We start from the raw sequence: 21,044 nt of genomic DNA, 5'->3' as shown, positions 1-21,044 counted from the left end.
ACACCATTTACACTTGAGGAGTTCGGAATTTGAAAATATACATTTTGAGCATTAAAAATCTCAAAACTAAAACATTAGAATAACAACGTATGAAATTTTAGCGTTTTATGTACTAAATTCACATAAAAAAAAATAAATAAAAAAAAAAATTTAAAAAAAAAAAAAAAACCTTTGCTTGCGCATATGAAACCGCAATTTTATCTGTTTTTTGGGAAGATTATTTTTTGATTTATCGGATACTGTACAGTTCGACACTGCGAAATTTTGGGATGATTAATTTGACAGGTAAGATATGCGGAAAATTTGAACATCAAATGTCAAACAATTCTATAATGAATATGAAGGAAATCGCTAAGAACACTGTATTGTCACCACAAACTCATGTAAGCAAAATGTTATGAAAATCAACTTGGTAGAAGAAGCAAATTAAAAATGACATTCAAAATTTGACTCTAACAGAAAAGCCAAATTAATTAAAGCGATGTAAAATGTAGTATAAATCTTTAATTAATACGAGACTATGAGAAAATTGTAGGAAATTTTTGCTTCGTCAAACAGGATGCTAAAACACAGATGTTTGCAGAAATTGTCAGGTAAGTTTAGTAGATTAAACTACAACAACCGGCCAGTGCATACGTATTATTATTAAAATATAAAGGTACTTAAGACAGATTATTAAAAGATGGAAATTATTAAGAAATAGACTCATTCATGTGTCAAAGGGCCACTTCGTGGCCAGCGGGCGGTATCAATCCTCTTAACTAAGGCACCCTCTAACTCTAAGGCACCCAGCCTTGTTTTCAGATAATTTCAGTCTTTTTCGGAGATATTCATTTTAGAGAGCTGATATTCAACACAGATATTTATCTGTGTTCTCAGAAATACTAATCAGTTTGAGAAGTGATTTTAAAAAATACGGTCGTTAGGAGGGGAATCATTGAAATTAATTTGTTATACCGGAAAATATAAAAGATAAATGGACAATCCTTACGGTACATGGAATGGCCATGGCTCTCAGCTCTGACAATTTGGCAGGTCAGGTGAATGTTTGTTGTCTCGGTTTTGAGCAGAAGGTTAGAAGAACTTCTGAATGACAGAAATCAACGTCTGGTCCCTTCCTATCATATTTTTCCTTTTCACTTGTAATAAAGAATAAGAAATATGTGTCTGATTATTTACATATTCTCTTAAAAAAATTATGCTACATAATATTATTAAGAAAAAAGTCTTTGGAATTCTAGATATGTGTGGAGGAAAATAACTTTCTCGAAAAATTAAAAGGTCAAGAAATCTAATTAAACGCTACCAAAACTTGATAATATCTTTTTCTTAATTTCCGTAAATGTTTCATTAAAGCATTTATTACGGAACCAGTAAATTATTTATTATACAATAAAGTGCATAAAAATTCAGGAAAAACAAAACAATCTTATGAAAGTTGGAATTATATCCACATTCTCAATAGATAACACACAACTGTCGAAATAACTCAGCATGAAAGTAAGAAGCTAGTCAGATAACATATACCTAACTTTGATGTCTATTTTAAAAATTCTTTCTGATCGGAATTTAAACAGCAACTATCTACTGGCTTCCTTAATTGTCAGTGCTGAGAGCCTCTGCCAGTCCATATCTTATAAAAATGTTAATTTATTCACATGTTTATGTCTAACATATTAAGCAATTTAAAAACATTCTATGTACGAGTGAATAATTGTCATCTGTATTTTAATAACATAGCTATGTATCACATTTTATACTATATAATTAATAAGCTATATATTCCACATTATATTGTAAAATTCGATTACAATATAATAGTTTATTCGCACTCTTGTAGCAATCTTGATATATCTTTATTTTACTGCTACCATATCTATGAAAGAAAATAGTAATATTAATTTTCATAAGAGACTGAATGAATCCTAACATTTCTTAAATCCGATCACTAATCCTGAAAGATTTTCAGAACTTTTGAACCTGGAATCTCTCTAAAATATTCATATGGGGAAAAAAAATTAAGGTTACAGTTTTAAATTAAAGGAGAATAAACATTTAAAAGAAAATAATTTTAAGAATACTGTCTTGAAAAATACAGCTACTTTTATTTGAAAGATACAAATGGAACTGAACATTGAAGTTCATTTTCTCAACATAATTTGACTGAATATATTTGAGCTCACAGTTCAAAATTTTTATTTTTTCCAAAATTTCCATAAATCAAAGGAAGAAAGTGGATGGAAAAGGAATATGGGAACATTTAATACAGATAAACGCTAAATTCTTTCTAGAAAATAAAAGGTAGTTACGAAGTACATCGATAACATAGGGCCACTAAAACTGAATTAATTGCATTGCCTTAGTAAGAAAAAAAGGGGGGAGAAAGTCTATTGAACTTTCAGTAAAAACAACTTTTCCGAAGATTTCAGTCAAAAATTTTAACGACTTTTTCGGTTAAACAGTTTTTAAAGTTTAGGTAAAATTCGAATGGCTCACTACACCTCCCCCCCCCCAAAAAAAAAAAAATTCTAGATTTCAAGTTTCAAATTTATTTCACTCGTGGGATTCGAGAATTCAAATGTCCGATATATAATTTTCGCGAACTTTTAAAAGAAAAATTGTTTTCGGCAATTTCACAAATCCTCAAATTCCGATTCGTTGAAAAGTAAGAAATCTGGAAATTCAGGAAATCAGTTTTTTAATAAAAATATATATAAAAGTTTGATTTTTAATATTTTTATTGTTATTTTTTTAAAAAAGAATTCTTGCAGAGAAACATTAAATTTTAGTAATCCTTCTGAGTAAATAACAATCTTCAGCACGGTTAAGTCAGAGTGTAGCAGACAGATCTAATGTCAATATCTTAGAACAAAAACCATCGAAAAACCAGGTCAGAGAAGACTTCTTGATGACGACTTCTCAGTTATTGCAACACCAAGCTGTATTTATCACCTCTTCTGGACAAGAAAACAAATGCTCCACACAGAGACCTGAATCACGTTTCGTCCCCAAAGTCGTTGAAATTCAAAAAATAAAAGGCTCTCGCTATCACGTGCAAAATGGCGTCGCTTGCCAAAGCTGTTAGTAGATAAATGGTAAAAAGGATGGAACAGTTTAATGCAAGCAGTTGAGAAACTCGAGCATCGAATTGGGGACATTTTGTTCGTGCTGAAGATTTTAAATGCAAGAGAAGTTCCGATACCTGTCCTTATCTTTGCTATAAATAATTAATTATATGCACCAGTTTGTGTATCTTAGTAAAATCTTTTCTTTGGTGGTGATAAGCAGAATATATGTCAGAACGTTAGAAGAGACTATTAGTTTCCTAACTCAATCTACCAAAATTCATGATTCAAATGTGCCCTGTGTCATTTCGTGCTCTTCGATTATAAAATTTTGGATAAGCATTTTCCAGTTAAAAATAAATAAGTAGCAAATTTAACAGTATTAAAATATACAAGTACTTCGCCTTCTCTTTTTAAATAAAAGTAATACCAACTGCTGTCGAACTCTACAACTAAATCTACTGTTGATTCAAATTGAATATCAAATCTCAAACAATTCCGATTTTAAAAGCTCTTTTGTCGAACGGAAAATGATATCAACAAAAAATATCAAACATTTAAGAATATATAAACCGTTTAAACAAACTTTAAAGTATACTTGCAATCTATATGTTAAACAAACTTCAATTATAATCACTAGATTTAAATTTTATAGGACGCAAAAGTGTACGTCAGAAGTACGGTTAGAAGTTTTGCAATCGATATATTATTAAGATGTTAGAAACCTATTTTACTGATGACTCGCATGAAATAACAGTTATTGCGAAAGTTTCATTTACAATCCCCCCCCCTCTGAGATAAAATATTTTTAATGTTAAAATCGAATGACCGATCTCTTGCCATCTGATTACTGAGATATCCATGGTACATACTGCTCAAGTGATAGAAAGAAGAAAATTTGTAACAGTTTTCATTTAATATAGCCATTAGCGTTCGACAGTCAGTGGTTATGATATGCGTTAATTAATCAATAAGGTGAACTCATACATGTATGTTAAGGTTCTCTAAAATCAGTATACAGCAGTCAGTCGACGAGTTATGCATCCCGGAAAATTACTGGACCTATGGGTAAATTATGATCAGTATGTTAATGAGGCTTCTTTTACAGTGAGATCTTCTAAAACCAAAAATATAGACTTATTTAATAAATATATTACAGATGGTAGTAAAAATCTGTCAGATTGTCCTTTTTAGGCTCTTAGTACATTTGCATTATAAGAGTTTATCAAGAAGCTTTATAAGAGTTAGAAGTAGAGACGGTTGTGTGGAGATGTGCAAGTCGCACTTACAAGGAGCATCGCTTTCCAAGAGGTCAATAATTTTTTTAGAATTAGTAAACATATTTAATATGTTTTAACATTAGAGGTGCAGCCCCTCCCCCCAAAAAAAATATCAGATACGGGGGCGCTCACTTCATAAATCCGCCACTGACCGGAGGTTTAGAAACTTATTAGAAAGGGAGACTTTCAGAGCTTATTTACAAGCTAATAAACAACATAAAACCACCAACAAAACGGACTGAAAAGACTATCGCATTTCCTCGTGCATGCACTCGTGGTGAATATAATTGGCAAGTCCAGCTATATTCTAGTACATGTTAACACGTAGCTGTTGATTAAGCTTACTAGCTTATTAACTGTGCGACCAGCGCAACACTGTGTACGCTGTAATAGCTATGCTAACTGAAAACCGTGCAACAATTTTCGGAACGTTCAACATTCAGTCACGTGATTAGAGACTATTCATATAATTGCATATATTAATAGCTCTATAGTCGAGCTGCAGAAGATCAGACTATCAAATATGCCATTTTTCATCTTCGAAAGAAACAGAACTTCTAATATTTCATAAAAGTACGGACTCTGGGTGTTGTGGATTTAGAACTTTCTAGGCGAACAGTAGCACTTAACAAGTGGAAATTTCTTATTCGAGAAAGTTAATGGATATTTTACAAGTTTTAGTATAGAACTTAGAAAACTTCTTATGCGCAGGCTTTTTATCAGAATTTTACCGTACAAATTACTTAAGGAACTTTAAATATTCAAAATGACAGTAATTATCTGCATAATTTACCAGAAGTTCGGAATATTCCATGAATAAGAAAAATTCACGATGTAAATTCTACGATTTTCGGGAGAATTCCTTATCCTCAAAAGACAAAAATTCCGCATGCCACACAGGCCGAAATAAATCAATTAAGTTACCTAAATAAAAATATGAACATGTAAGAATGAATGATGCCTAACCGTATAGTACCTTTATCTGCTTTTAATTGATATTCTTAGTACACCGCATTTCTTCGGGAAGATTGGTGATATCGCTGAAGTTATTAAATCCATAATTCTTTAAAGAACTAACAGAATCTTAGAATCGTAAGAAAATTTTTACTACTTCTATAACGGAGAAAAATCAGCGAATGACATGCCGTTATTTATTTAAAATGAAATTGTCTTAATTAAAGCGCTAAAGCCAAAACACCTAATTTTCTACAAAGTAATGACTACAGCAAGAGAATGTCAGTCCTCTGACACCTAAAAGTTTTATATTTATAATTATTTAAAAAAAAAAAAAAAAAGAAAGAAAGAAAGACAGATATAGAGACTTTTTTTTTTTTTTTTTTTAACTACTGCGAGAATATACATAAAGACCAAATTAAGGTAAGAATTCTTACCTGTAATATTTCAACCCTAGATCTTCATCTTCAAGGAAAGGACCTTTCCATTGGAAATCATCAAAAAAATGTTACGATAAGATTTATTCACCCAAAGCTAAGTACTACTCCTCTCATTGGCTTTGAATTTCTCGATTGAATTTTAAGGAATGGCAAGTGTCGCTTGGGGTGATGATGTACCGCGCCAAAGAGAGAGAGAGATGATAGTATAAGACTCGGGCATCGAGTTGGTTGCCGTTGGCAACCATCCTGTACACAGAGACTGGCCACTGCAGTCGCGCGGCCAGATGCAGCGGATCAGCGATCAATGGATGGTGGCCACACCTGTGTTCCCCGCACCAGTCCTCCCCGCCGCCCCCACCATGCTTTACCTGAGGTATCTGCTTCTTCTCGGCCCACCCCTGAAGAGGCCCAACATCCCGGCATCAGCTTTGGTTTTCAGCACCGGGTTCGTTTGAGGGGTTTCTTTCCAGGGATTGTTCTAGCTATTTATTTATTCCAGCGTTATGGAACGATAGCAGCTATGATCAGTGATTGATGCCGGAAGTTGAAGACGAGAATAAATCATTTGGACGGAACTAAAAAATTTTGCATCAATAACAGGAAGTCTTAACACTCGCTCTCTGTTATCAGGAATGAAAAGAATGATTCCTCAGGCTTTGCCATTGCTTCAGACATAGCGATAATTTACTACAAATCGGTTAGGATTTTTGGACTAATTAACAGGTCCAGTGAAACGCTATAAATTTACTTTTAATACATACTTGCATTTTTGGTATTGGCTCAAACATATCATAAGTTATCCCTGGATATATATATAAGCTTCATCCCTGGAAATGCGTTCACAAAAGGTAAAAACATTATCGGCAACTGCTACATCCCTTTTGTTTCTTTATCTACGCAATGAAATTTGGCAAATCTTTAGCAAAGAATACAGGGAAGCCATGTCATAATGTATAGAAGGGATTAGATGGATTACATAGAAGGTAGGCTGCTTAATTTCCGCGTGAAAAAGGTTCATTTCATAATATGATTAGACAAAATTTACTCAACAACTTCAAGCTACCACACATAAAACATGAGCGTATTTTATACGCATGTCATTCCCAAGATATCATTCCTAGAATTATATTTAGGGGAAAGGCGTTTAAGTACTTTATATCAACTTTCGACAAGAAAAATTCGCTAGCATTTACTGAATTTAATGATATATTTTTGCTCAAATTTTAATTCTACTAACGATAAATTATTAAATTCCCGCAAATTCACTCATCTTACCGACTAAATGTCAAAATGCAGATTGTTGTCCCAGATGTAATAAATAAATAATAGTAATTATTAATAAGATTATAGTGCGCCATTATTTCTATTGTATAACTGAACGTATACATTATGTGATTTTTATTGCAAAATAATTAAGATTCTATGTTACTCATTATTTCTATATTACTTATTATTTATATCACCAGGATATTTGGCCCACCTTTGTATGAATAGATAAGATTGCTAAAATAGTACGACGTGGTTCGAATCTGGAGAACAGGCTAATTGCACGAGCGTTTCGCAGTTTGCCCCATATGCAATATATACGAATCAGTTTGCCTTCGAAAGTCCTTCACTAAAACAATTCTCCTTTTAGCTGATAGCACTCACTTGCTTTACTAATATGATAAAATAATCTCCTTAAAAACCTTGCTCGTCCGCGTAAAATTGTTAAATGTAATGTAGAAATACACATTACTACGAGTAATAAGTTTGAAAAGCTTTCAACTAACTGGTCTCAGTATGTTATTTGACATTATTAAATTCTTCAAAGAACTGGGAAACAAAATCATGAGAATTTCCCTCCGTGACATTCTTAGTAAAATTACTGCAAAAATACCTGAAAATCAATCCACCAGCAATTCCATAGACAAAATATTTATTGCATTTTCGCTGTATGAGGATATCTTTTGTGCTGTGCACAATAAGTAATAGACTGATGCTGATTATTTTTATATGAATTTTGCATGCATATGCCTCTTTGTCAGTACCGTCAAATAATTAATTCTTGAATATCCCACTAGCAACTTCATAGATAAAATATTTATCATATTTTCGATATTTGAGGACCTCTTTGGTACCAAGTACATTAACTATTATATCCATACTGATTATATTTATGTGAACTTATTATGTATATAACCTTATTTTAAATGTATCTTGCCAGTGAAATATTTAATTCTTGAATATGTATTTAATGTGTTTATAAGTTACTGCTGTAATTCTTTATTCGTCAATGGATTCAGAGTGTTAAATTGTTTTGCACTGCCTTCTAATGTTTCTCTCATAGCTACATACTTCTCTTCATCACCGGTTCGACGGCTTTGAGCTTTCTCCCATTCGACATTCTTTAGCGTAATACTTCTTATTCCCAGCTTTACTTCATTATTTTTAAAATGATTAATCAATTAATTAAAAAAACTAATTTAAAAATAATATAAAAATCCTTCTTGAGTACATCTTTAGGTTATTGTTTATTATCATTCGAAATTCTCAAAATGTTCTACAAAGGGTAGGGCTTTTGCCCAGGTACACTGGTGTTTAGATACCGTTCTACTGAGGAATGATTAAATAAATCAAATGTAAATTTTCAGGTATTTTGTTGAAACTTTTTTGCAGATTTAACAAATACTGAATAAACCGATCTCAGTATATATATATATATATGTATGTATGTATAGAATTAATTAATTAAATGTATTGTATATAAATTCAATATAATTAAATAATACTTAAATTATATACACATATATATAAGCATGCATACCAAAAAAAAAAAAAAAAAAGACTGGCAGTGCTGCAAGATTAATACAAACAAAATGAAATGAGGAGGCTGATTGGGCATTTTTGCGTTTTCCCAATTGCAATCAATTTTGAATATGATCCATTTTTTTGCCATTGGAAAAGTTCTTCACGGACGCATACTTTCCCTTAGGCAGATAACTCTTGAATAATCAAGTACGGTGGACAAAAAAAAAAAAAAAAAAAAAAAAAAAAAAAAACAAGGGGACAGTGATTTAAAAACCTTAAACACAGTATTATTTAAAGCTAGAAATCGAGAAACATATTTCTCTAGAAAAAATGTTAAAATAGGAATTCTCTACACGAATTCCTCAAATACGAAAGATTGCACAATTAAATTTTGTCAAAATTTCGCATTTCTAGTTACTCTTATGTTAATGGTTTTCTTGTAATTAAAGAAGATTTTAAGAGAAACAGAATTAAAACTAACTGCTGCAGGAGTCGTAATTGGGCGCAGCCCACCTGACCGACTGATGCCTGCTTTATGGCTATAACTGCAACAGGCGTATAGTGCTTTCGTAGAGGACTTTTCTAAGGGGAAATTTGATCGTACTTACAAACAGGGAAAGAGAGGAAAGTACTATGCATCCAAAACCTTCGCTGATAGTTGCCGTATATTGAATTAGCATTGTAACTTATCAAGCCTGAATAAACTTTTTACAAAAACAAAAACAAAACAAAACCGCGTTTCAAATTTATGTAAATTTTAAATAATGTAAAGAATTTTCAAATGTCAGACATATTGCAATTCTCATATCCATTTTGACAACACTAAAACGTTTTCTCTGTCTGCAATGTATGAAAAGGTAGTTGTGATAGAATTCAAGGTACGAGTGCAAAGGTAAGGTGATTACGATTTCATTCAACACAACAACGTAGTTTTCAGCAGAAGCATCAATCATGTGACTGAGATCAGAAGAAATGAGATTTCGCTTATTTCCAATAAATGTCCTCGCTTCACCCCTCTTCTTCATCGTCTGCTATCCGAAAGTAGAAATACTATTCTCTCTGTTACCTTTTCCTACCCCCTTTCCATTCCATTGTTCTCCGAATCACGAAAAAGTTCGGTCAACTCATTTGATTCCTTACAAGAAAATTTAAAGAGAAATTCTAGAAACTCGTCTCGTAATGTCGTTTGACAAGCGAAACATGTTCGAAACGAGAAATAATCGAACCATCAGGGCATTGTGTTTTGGAAACCAAACGGCAGTTGAAAGAAAATCGGTTTGTGGGACTAACCTAATGGACGATGCTCGTCACAATGAGGGAGTTGTGCAGATTAATATTCTGCCAAATTCACAATTGTCTAATTATAGTATTCGTCTACTATATCAGGGATTCTAAACTAGGGAGGAGTTCTCTCTTAGAATGAACAACATAGTTTCAGGAATTTAGTTTTACTTTATGAATTCAAAAATGCATTTTTATTCAAATTTGTTGTTCATCAACATTTTCTATAATTTTTCTTGTTTAAGCGATAGAACATATTACAAAATAGTGTAAATTTAAGTAAACATATATGCATTTTCTGCATTCTGGAATGGAGAGGGGGGAAGGAGGATCCTCCAGGAGAGGTAAAGGGATTGCATGGAGTAAAAAAGGCTCAGAACCTCTGGTTTATATATTCTTCCAGGAAGCAATGTAACGATAAAAAGTTTTATACGGAGTTAAGTTATCGTTCTTTAATGTTTAAAATAAATTAAAAAAAATATAAATCATTGTATTCCTTAGCCTCCCCCTCCGCGAGAGGAAGGAAACTAATTGACCATCTCATATCTAGTCAAGTGTAAAAACTGAAAGATACAATAAAATAGTATCCTTGAAAATAAAGCTTTCCTAGCCATGGGAAAGAAAATAAAGCTTTCCTAGTATTTTTTTATGCTATCTTACATGGTAGCATTTGTTTATGCTATCTTACAAGGTAGCATAAAAAAATACCAAAATTTTATTCAGAAGCTTGTATTGTTCTTAAATCTGTTTAAAACTGATAAACAACATATTACTCTTATAAGGAGGATAACAACAGATTTTATGGAATTTCTCGTTAATATCTTATAAATAATAATGATCTCAAATTTTTAAATCTTACGTCAACACCTCTAACATAAATCCTATATTGATAACTACTATAAATTTACCTCAAAATTAATAAATGTTAAAGACAGAAGCTATAGATAGTTCATGTCATCATATTGGGGTTTGAAAGGGTCCCACAGGGTCTAAAGTATAATCATGATATCTCATGTAACACTAGCTTAAAAAAAAAAAAAAAAAAGGCAGCACAGCCAACACCTTCTAGATTGCTACGGTGTTGGTACAGCTGACTGCCTCTCCCTTCTGCAGGTACTTAACACCAACAGAAACTTATTAAATTAATAGAGAAAGAAAAGAAGAGGAACAACAGCAAACGGCGAGATCATATCAATAACCACTTCCAATCCGGAATGCAAATATCCTCTCTTCATCAAGTCATCAGTCACAAACCCAATCCAATCCAATCCGACTTAAAGAATAAAACGATTACTCCACGATAACCATCACCAACGAACTCGTCACTTATCTGTGGAAGGATGGATAATCCGAACCCATGTGGACAGAAAAAAAAAGAGAGAGAGAGAGAAGAGGCGTCTTTGCGTGACAGCTATGGGGGTAAGAAGGGGGAATAGGTCTGCTCCCTCATCATAACCACCATCCATCGCTTTTAGTCATTCCAGTCGGCCTCCTCCCTTTTCATCCGTCCTCCCCTCGATGACACAAAAGGATGCTCGCACAATATAAAAAGGATGGATTTTTCTCCCACTGTTCCCACAAAGTGTTATTAGTGTTAAATGTCCACTAACAAGGTGACTCGTATCAACCTCCCCCCCCCGTAATACTATAAAAGGTGGTAATAAAGTGACTTGGAAAAGTGAAATTTTACGGCCGGTTCAGAAGGGGGGATTGGGAAACGATGTATTTCATGTGGTTGCAAAAGGACTGGAAAAATATTAACAGAATTAAATGTTATTATATTAAAGTTCTGCGAAAAAAAAAATCAGTTCCTAATTGCATGATTTTAAAACGTAGTTGAGATATTGAGACAAAAAATTAAAGTTTAAACTTGAATTAAAAAATAAATATGTAAATAAAAACTTAACATCTCAAAATTTTATATAATTAAAAATTGGGAAATAAACTAAACAGAAGGAGGGACACCTGCAAATATTTCACTTCTCTTCTTTAAAATATTTAATATAGAAAGATTATAACCAATTTGTAGAATTCAATACTTATTGTTGAGGCCATGACAATGACAGAAAGATTAAGACTGCTGAATACTGGAAGTTCTACCCGGGTTTGATCCCGGGCAAACAAGCTGACTGCTTAACTGTTTTTCGTGGTTTTCCTCGTGTGTAACGTGAATACAAGCCAGTTTGCCCTTAGAAAGTTACTACGAAAGCATCCCTCTTTTTTGGCAGGTACTCCTCGAGTACTTTGCCACAATCCAACCAAACCACTTTTGATAATCCTCTAACACTGTTTAAGGCCTCTTTCCCCTTAGGCACATAGCATTCGTACGCTTAGCCATATAACCTAACCTGAACTAAGTTTGCATTTGCATGAATTCAAAATTCAACTATGGGTTAAAATTAAATTAAAATTAAACGTCGAGTAAAATTTAACATTAAATTCTTCGGTGATTGTTTCTACATATATTTTAACGTTAAAATGGTATAACAAAAAACATCAAAATATTAAAATCTTATATTGCCATTTTGAAAAAATAATAATAAACTAATAAATCAAAAGAAAAAATATAGAAGGAAATACTGCAGTTTAGAAGTGTCTACAAAATCTGATCATCATTCAGTTTTACATTTGGATGTCGACGATGCCGTACGAAGAAATATAGTTCGATACATCATATGGTATTAGAAACGTTTTATACCATAGTATTTCATGCAAAGTATTATTAAAAAGTAAAGATAAATTTACTTTTCATCCACAGATGAGCAACGTGCTATTGTAACATCGTAGAAAAATAAAAAGATCTTACGTATCGTCAACTGGCAGTAAAATGCGTTTGCGCTTGCGGTTTGGACTTTTTCGATAGCTGAAAACAATAACACCTTTTTGAGATATTAAAAAACGGTTATATTTAAAATTTTAATTTATCGCGTAGTCAATACAGTGAAACCTCACCAAAATAGCGACAGAAAACAATATTAAATTATGAAGTGCAAAAACCATTTTACTTCTCTCCCCCCTTTTAATCCTTTGAAATAAATATATAAATATTAATTTTTTAGATAAAGCTTTCAGGTATTCTCTGGTTTATTAATGAATTATTTCTATTAAAATTTCTTTCGCTAAGTTACTAAAAATTCTAATAATTTATCTAAGCATTATTTTGCAGTATATCTTTACGAGGAAATTTTTCAAAGCATTGTCACTGATGTTAATAATATTACAAAGGACTACTTCTGAAACTGGTGTGTATGTGTGTATTTAATTATGGCAAAGCTCGCTAGGGTTATCTGCCTAAAGGGAGGGATGCCTTTGTGGAGGACTTTCTAAGGGAAACTGGCTCGTATACACGTTACACATGGGGAAAACCAACTTCTGAAACTGGAAAATTATAGTTATTTAAAGGAATGTAAAGAGTTTTCTTAGTTTCACATTATTAATAAAACTGCGTTTTTATGCGGCTTTAGTTAGTTAGTATGAAGTTTTAAAGGCTGGCTTCTCTGTCTCTTTAGTTCAGAACTAAACTTGAAATCGATTTTTTGATGCATTCTACCGAACATATATACCTACTTATGATGACAATATTCCACAGTGATTATTCTCAAAATTAATAAATGGATTGCTGACAGTCATCGTTTGGGTCCTAAAAGTGAAAGTTTTTTAAATCAAATCAAAAGAGAAATTTAAATGAAACGAATATAATCTAAAGCTATTGGATAGTACGAAAGACCTTGAAAGAAAAACGTGATTCAAACGCGGTAATTTTATTATTATTATTATTATTTCCCTTTCCTTTCCTGTGAATTGAAAACAGTAAAATAAAATGTGCAAAATAATTACCCATCAAAATTAAATAAACACGCATATAATATATATATATATAGAGAGAGAGACCCTTAAATTTTATTTATATGCAGCCAAAAGTAAATTGAGCACTCATAAAGAATAAACTCATAAGGTATTTCTCCCACTTTCCTAGCGTGCCTTCGTGGTGTAACGGTAGCACGCTGGGCCGATATTCCAGAGGTCCGTGGTTCGATTCCCGGCGAAGGCGATTGCTATTTTTCATCTCTCTCTCTTGCTTCCAATAAACCTAATGACTGTACAAGTGGCGCCCGAACCAAAAGGGTTGTGGATGATGATTCTCCGCACCCAGGATTTGGCGACTAGGTCCCCTAAAACCCTAGTCGCCCTTTAAAAAGGGGAGTATATACGGTATTTCTCCCACTTTCTTAGCGTGCCTTCGTGGTGTAACGGTAGCACGCAGGGCCGGTATTCCAGAGGTCCGTGGTTCGATTCCCGGCGAAGGCGGTTGCTATTTTTCATCTCTCTTGCTTCCAATAAACCTAATGACTCTACAAACTGGGACACAGAATTTTAAGAAATAGCAAAAGTGATAACATAGAAATGACATACATAAGAATGATTATAGTAAGTGAATTTTTCTTTGACAATTTTGGTTTGAAATCCTTTGTTAGCAATCCCACGGTTTTGTATCTCATATGATACAGAGTCGTGCAAAAAAAGGTGTTTTTTACCCAGCATGCAGTTAGAAAAATTATATACGTCACAAAAGAATCTGTTTTTAGACTATCACCTATAATTCTGGATGATTTTGGTCTCTTGTTCAAGCAGTCGCCTTAGAGAAGCTATGTTCAGTAATGAATATTAATTTATATTCTAAGAAATACTGGTTACTTCACAGAATGTCGCGAAGAAAAGAGTTCCATACCTAATATTATTTAAGTAAGTTTTGTTAACGGCAAGTAGATCAGCGTATTTCAAAGAACATTTCGTTTGGTATCAAAAGGCAGACTTCGATCTTCGGATTATTTTTAAAATCGCCATCTTCATCCTGAAACGCACATCACAGCCGGAACAAGGTGCCTGGAACGAGACTTCGGTGTTCCGGGTCAAGCGGGACCTCCTCCTTCAGCAACCGCAGGGGTGGGCGTTCCGAGCCGCATCCCGTGCGCGGGCGCACTCCGAATGTTGCCTTCCAAGGAGCCGTGTCTCATCGATTTCCTCTTCCGGCGCGCGAAGGTGGACCGCGGAATGGCGAACGCGCCCCTCCCGCGTATCTTGGAGATCCCCCCTTTTTGAATCTGGCAAATTTTGATTACCTCCCAAGTTCTTTCAACGAATCATCACATTCGAAAAATATCAAAAATAAAGTGGTTAACATCGTGGTCACACAACCATATTTTAATTTTATAGACGTGTTTCTTGAAAGTATGTATGAGTCATTAGAAATGAAAATGCGAAACATTTCTTCTCGAGAAGTCCTCCTCAAAAATAAAAAATAAAGAAGCTCTCATTCCCCGAGAAAAATTTAAATTCTTGATAATATTATCCCAAATAAATTTAAATATAATTTTGCTGCAAATGATTGTTTAAATAATCAGATACTAATATTTCAGTAACATGATACAGAAAATAGAATGGGGAATTAACGTTATTAAACGTTATATGGATCTATTACATTCCCTCGTGTATACTCCCTCATGGAACATATGGCTTAAATATATAGCTAACAATCCAAAAATCCGTACTTCTAATACTGATGAGGGCACAGTTGATTTTTCAAGTTCCTCGCTTCGAAAATGCTTAACACTCTTAACAAATAACATGACACATGAAACATTAACTTAATGTACATTAAGGTAAACAATGGACATCTTTTCCACGTTTGAATTTTATGTTTAAAATACTCTTTGGAAGTAGCTGTGTGAAACACAAGCACTCTGACATTATAATTGCAATTATTTGCCCAGCTGCTAAATAATGTGGATTAAATGTTACAGAAAAGTAAAATAATATTAAAAGAAAACAGTTATTGCAGTTGACATTTCCAATGTATATGAAACGAAACTGTGAAAATTCGTAACGAATTATTTAAATATGATAGGAAGGACATATACGAGAGGAATTATAAAAATTATGATTAAAATTCCATCATTAAAATTTTCAGAAAAAACAGCTATTAAAGTGACCGACCGACAAACTGAGAATTTTGAGGCTGCTGTCATTCCACTTACTCAAAATTATAATTTTATCGTTTTATTCCTTAAATCTGACTCGACACTTAATAAAATTCAAATATATTACTGCCTCAGACTAAAGCATCTCTCAAAATGAGCAGTTAACATTTTATTGAAAATTTTCTTCAGTGCAACAAATATTATTCTTTACTCATTTTAACAATACTGCCTGATTTAAGATGAATTTGTGGCTCTGGAACAGCGATGAAAAAACGCGTTAATTAAACGCGCGCTGATTATTGCATCTATCGAATTCGCGTTAAATGTGGTTTACCACAACTGATTTCGAAACACGAAGTGGTCCGGATAACTGCACGTACAAATATTTGGAGCCTAGATAACAGGTTCTGAATCCAAGCTATTGAATTCCGGAAGTTATGAGTTCGGATAACTGGAGATCTGACCGTTTAGGCCCCTGACACTTACCGCCCGGAAACTAGAATTACAAATATGTCAAGGGCATATAACTGAAGTTCCAGATATTTTAAACTTAGATAACTGTACTTTTAATTAAACTATTTTTTACAGTTCGTATTCAAATGTTTTGAAGATTATTTTAAAGTTACATTTGGCATTCATGTATTTCAAAGATTGCTTAGAGCAAGCGAAATCGAAAGCAAAAGGCCAGCTCCTTCGAAGATTACCACAAGGCGGGTGCGCGTCTGGGATGGGTTGGAATAGGTCAGAGCAAGTCGATTCTAAGCCGCGTGCCGAACGAGGCATATCGGGAGAGCAAATCGCAGCCTGTTCGTCTCTAGGAGCTGACGTCACACGTTTGCCTTCGAATCTCACCATGGAAACAAATGCTTCGTTTTCGTTCGAAGTAAAAGAAATCCTTTACTCCGATGCTTCTGGCGTTAATAATCAAATTTCAGCGTATACATCCAGCAACTGGGTCAGGAAACAATGCTGTACACACTTCTAAAATATTGAATGACTGATTCCAATTTATTTAACTACCCCTCAGAAAATAAAACAAAAAAAGTTTCATTTATTACAAAAGTCAAATGATACCGCGCCTTGGTACTTAGTATATGGCTTTAGAAACATATTTTATTAGTGAAAATATCGCTGCAAACTGTTAAATAAACGTCCATAAAATTTAAAACTGGATGTACGGTAAATCGACTTGCTAATACCATAGCTTTCAGAGATGATCGTTTTAAGAAGGTGGTCGCGACAAGAAGATTCACTGTATGCGGAATTCCAGTTATTAAAGATTTAAGTCATTAATAAGTATGTTTATAATTATTATTTGTTTCATTAATTTAATATAACACATGACGGTATTTACTTAAGTGGGGGGAAACATTCTTGAAGGAATTGATTCTCTAAGGCAACTGGAGAAATTTGCGAAAACACTCATATACTCAGCCCGTTCGCAAGGATTCATGTCCAAGTAGAATTCCCAAAATTTAACGGTCTTATCCATTAGATTGGAACATCTGCTTTTAATTTACTCAGTTTAAAAAAGTAAAGGCAGACTGATTAAATATGAAGGATGTATTAAAATTCTTAGGATTTACCGAAAGGTATCACTCTGAGAGAAGCTACGTGAGAGAAAGCATGTAAATTAAATAAAAGAAGTTATAAAAGAAGGAAAAAAAAAAAAAAAATTGAGAACCAGCGCACTAAGCGATTTTATTTTCTTCATTTCTAATGGCTGATTACAAAACCATAAAACGGAGTTACAGATTACATTGTGGACACTTTTTCAGTTTTGCTGCTCTCTTTCGTGTTTGCGTGTTCCGCCTACAGCTGTCTTTGTAATGTGCCATTAAAAATAAAATTTAAAATATAATAATAATAAAAAATTGCTTACTGCTCTGGTTTTCAACCTTTTTTGCCCCAGGTACCGCTAGACGATCATTCCCCTTCCCTTCTTTTGCCAAACTCGAAAAGCAAAATGTTCACAAATCCCGAAACTTAAATAAAAGTAGATTTTTATATTCAAAAACTACAATTAAATGTTCAACAGGTAAACAAAAGGCTAACCTCATCCCCCCCTTAAAGTATGAAACTCTTTCCAGGGAAAAATTCCTAATCGGTTGAGAACCCCTAGTTCAGTGTTAGTAACACTAATGAAAGCGAGGGATGATATATGCATGCTAGCGTAATGCAACGGCCCAAAGCATCTGGAAAGCTCGTTTGATTTGGCTAATGTGATTATGGCGAATCACGGCAGTCCTCTAAAAGGGCCGTTCCCACTGGGGTTTATCTGAGCTATCGAACACAATTGACGTAGCCGACCCATCTACAAAACCAGTTTTTTCCCAAAGGGCAGCAAGTAGCAGAATCTGAACTGCAGTCACAGCGGAGCTAGTCGACACATTGAACTAACTGACTCCGTTAGCTCAGATAAACCCCAGTGAGAACGGGCCTTTAAGCTGCGTTCAAACGACGGTTTAAAGGGCATAAATGGTTTAAGCCGAACTGCATTGCTAGGCAAACAGTCTGTGTTACGTCACAAAATCTGGTTTAGGGCTCTTGGCTTAAAGTTCGAAGGTTTCAACTTTATGCCGACTTGGGATAAGTGTCGACCAATCACAGCGAACGCGCTAAACCTGAATGGGAAAACAGAGCGGGTAAGCAGTAGACACATCCACGCATGCGTAAATTTAGCTTCTCTAAGTGGGTGCGGCTTTTAAACCTTGTGTCGCAGGTGTAAACGGAACTCCCGCATTTTATTCCTTGTGACTATGCCTCTGTGACATTTACGTTGCCGTCTGAACGCAGCCTTAGACTAAGGGAAGAAAAGTCTTTGTGGAGGATTTTCTGAGAGCAACTTGCTTCTATTGCTGTTACATAGGAAACAAACAATGAAAATGCCCACGCAGGCAGTGCGTTCTCCGGAATTTGAACAAGAAATTTTGGAAAGAACTCCGCAAAAAAATTTGGAATGTCAATAAGGAATAACTTCGGAAATCAGGATTTGATACTTAAGGATTCCGATAATTTATCAAAGGAATAATTTCGAAGTATGCAGTGTGTTGGATAGTAGATCAATTAATACTTTCATCGGCTTCAAAACTCAAACGACGATTCGCAATTATTAAGACAAATTTCCTGTCTACCACATCATCAAACAGAAGGAATGTGTTTCAGACGACTTAAACCACGACAGATAAACAGGAAACATTTGCTCGCCTTAGATAACGAAAACAAATCCTTTAAGCTTTCGTATTATCTAGATAAGTTCCAGAAACAACTCCTTGACACACGGTGCCTTATTTCCTTCGTATATAGACACTCAACTGACGTGAAATGGATAGTTTAATTACTAAGCCTAAATGGCGATGGTAGACAACAAGTGTTTCTCAACTAAAATAGTTCAAGAAACGCTATATTTAGATGGAAATGACTACAGTTAAGTTATGGCATCCGAATAGCGTTAGAGACTGTGATATTCCATGCGGATTTACGTAGCATATCAGGAAAACAAAACACAAAATACGTCTACCGCAATATCCGGTGGACTTCAAACTGTCGCCTTCACCTTAAACCTACCAAGTCAGGATGAGGATCACTATCAAGTCACTCAAGCATCCGCCAGGCCAAACACAAAGAGGAGACTGACTACTTCCCTTTTCCTCCCAAACCCGACATTCGACGTGGTAAACGCAAATTTATGACCCTCTCCAAAGAACAACGGCACTTTGGGGGACACCTGCAGACGCCGCCAAAGAGTACTCATCGCCCACCATATGCTGATCCCCTTCTCCCCCGTGGAATTCGAAGGAATCACCTGTGCTCTTTTAGGTCTTTGTGCGTCTCCACATCTGTCGTCCAACAACCCCCTTAGGTGGTGGAAGTAAGAGACATGAATGCTTAGTTTTGAGCACCCCCATCTTCTGCCGACAATTTTCTTACACTAATTATTAACGAATTAATGAAAAGCAATGAAGATAAAATAAATTGACGCCCCTTGATATGCAAGTATATTATGGAAACGTCAATAGCCCTGTTCTGCTTTTACAATTTTTCCCCTCCTTGCTGCAACATTCTTTAGTATTTCTTACAAATTTCACACTGTTGAATCCAAATATATTAATTTTTTACTATCACCAAATTATTTTAAGGCTACCCAATAGTCACCCTTTTCAACACTTCGAAGATCTTATTCTTTCAGATATTCAAATCATATACTCTTTAAAAAAATATATTTACGAGAAATATCTATTGCAAATCAGCCAGTGAAGAAAATGCACAGCTGTGTCTGAAATTATTAGGTCTTTTCCTTATTAATCCTTTCATTACCGGTGGATTATGTATGTCCCAGAAAATATTAAAAAAATTCTAATGGGACACTATTAGAACATTAATTGCTCCATTGATAGTTGAAAATGCATATTTCAATTTCTTGACACAAAATCGCGCATACATCATAGCTTACAATTTTTTTTTTTTTTTTTTTTTTGATCCCAAAGTGTTAAAATTTTAACAGCTACTCAACTGTTAAAATACTCGACAATATTTTGAAAATTTATTTCGTCTAAAGTGAGGATATGGCCAGGTAAATGCGAGGTTCGTGAACTGTTGCTAGGATTAGATTTACGTATTTATAACGTCTGAACGTTACACGTTTCTGAGACGTATATGTCCCAGTGGCATTGTTTAGACCAGAATGTTTGTCCCAGTGATAACTATAATGTGCGTAAGTAAGGGTAAGTCTTTTCCCCCCTCCTTATCGGCTCCCTGGAATTATCATTTTCAGCTGTTCGCTTAACCTATATTATGTTGTGACTTTGGAATTTCTGGAGACTCATTTTAGAACTAATGGATGCAACCTAATAAATCGCGCAATTTTTTTTTTCATAATTTTAAAAATATTTCTTGTTGAGTTAGAGAGAAAATTTTAAATACTTATCTTTAACAAATAATTTTATAAGTTCTGTAAGAGACTTAAAATCTTTCTCGAGTCAATAAAGGCTTCAGGCGCCAACCGTTTTCTCACCCAGGGTGGATATAGTGTTTATGCTATGTTCTACTTCCTGTCCGATAAAAATGAATAATATTCGATAAAGTATACTTGAAGCAAATATCAGTCAAGTTTGGTTTGGTTTATTAGATTACGGCAAAGCACTCGAGGGCTATCTGCCTTAAGGGAGGGATGCCTTCGTGGAGGACTTTTTAAGGGAAACTGGCTCGTATACACGTTACACATGGGGAAAACCACGAAAACACCCATGCAGCCAG

At 34.2% G+C, this 21,044-nt stretch overlaps 1 protein-coding gene and 1 non-coding gene across 3 annotated transcripts in view; one reads left to right on the top strand and one right to left on the bottom strand.

Annotated features, from left to right (window-relative positions):
- Nucleotides 1–21,044, bottom strand: part of LOC118186902 (uncharacterized) — a 106,903-nt gene that overhangs the window by 17,607 nt on the left and 68,252 nt on the right. The window lies entirely within an intron of this gene.
- TRNAI-GAU (transfer RNA isoleucine (anticodon GAU)) lies at nucleotides 13,790–13,861 on the top strand. Its single transcript has one exon. It is a non-coding gene; the product is annotated as a tRNA-Ile (tRNA).

This window comes from Stegodyphus dumicola, chromosome 8, assembly GCF_044657685.1.
Source record: "Stegodyphus dumicola isolate Sdum_Otavi_A_Nest chromosome 8, ASM4465768v1".
NCBI lineage: Eukaryota > Metazoa > Arthropoda > Arachnida > Araneae > Eresidae > Stegodyphus > Stegodyphus dumicola.
This window is presented reverse-complemented; position numbering and strand designations above follow the sequence as displayed.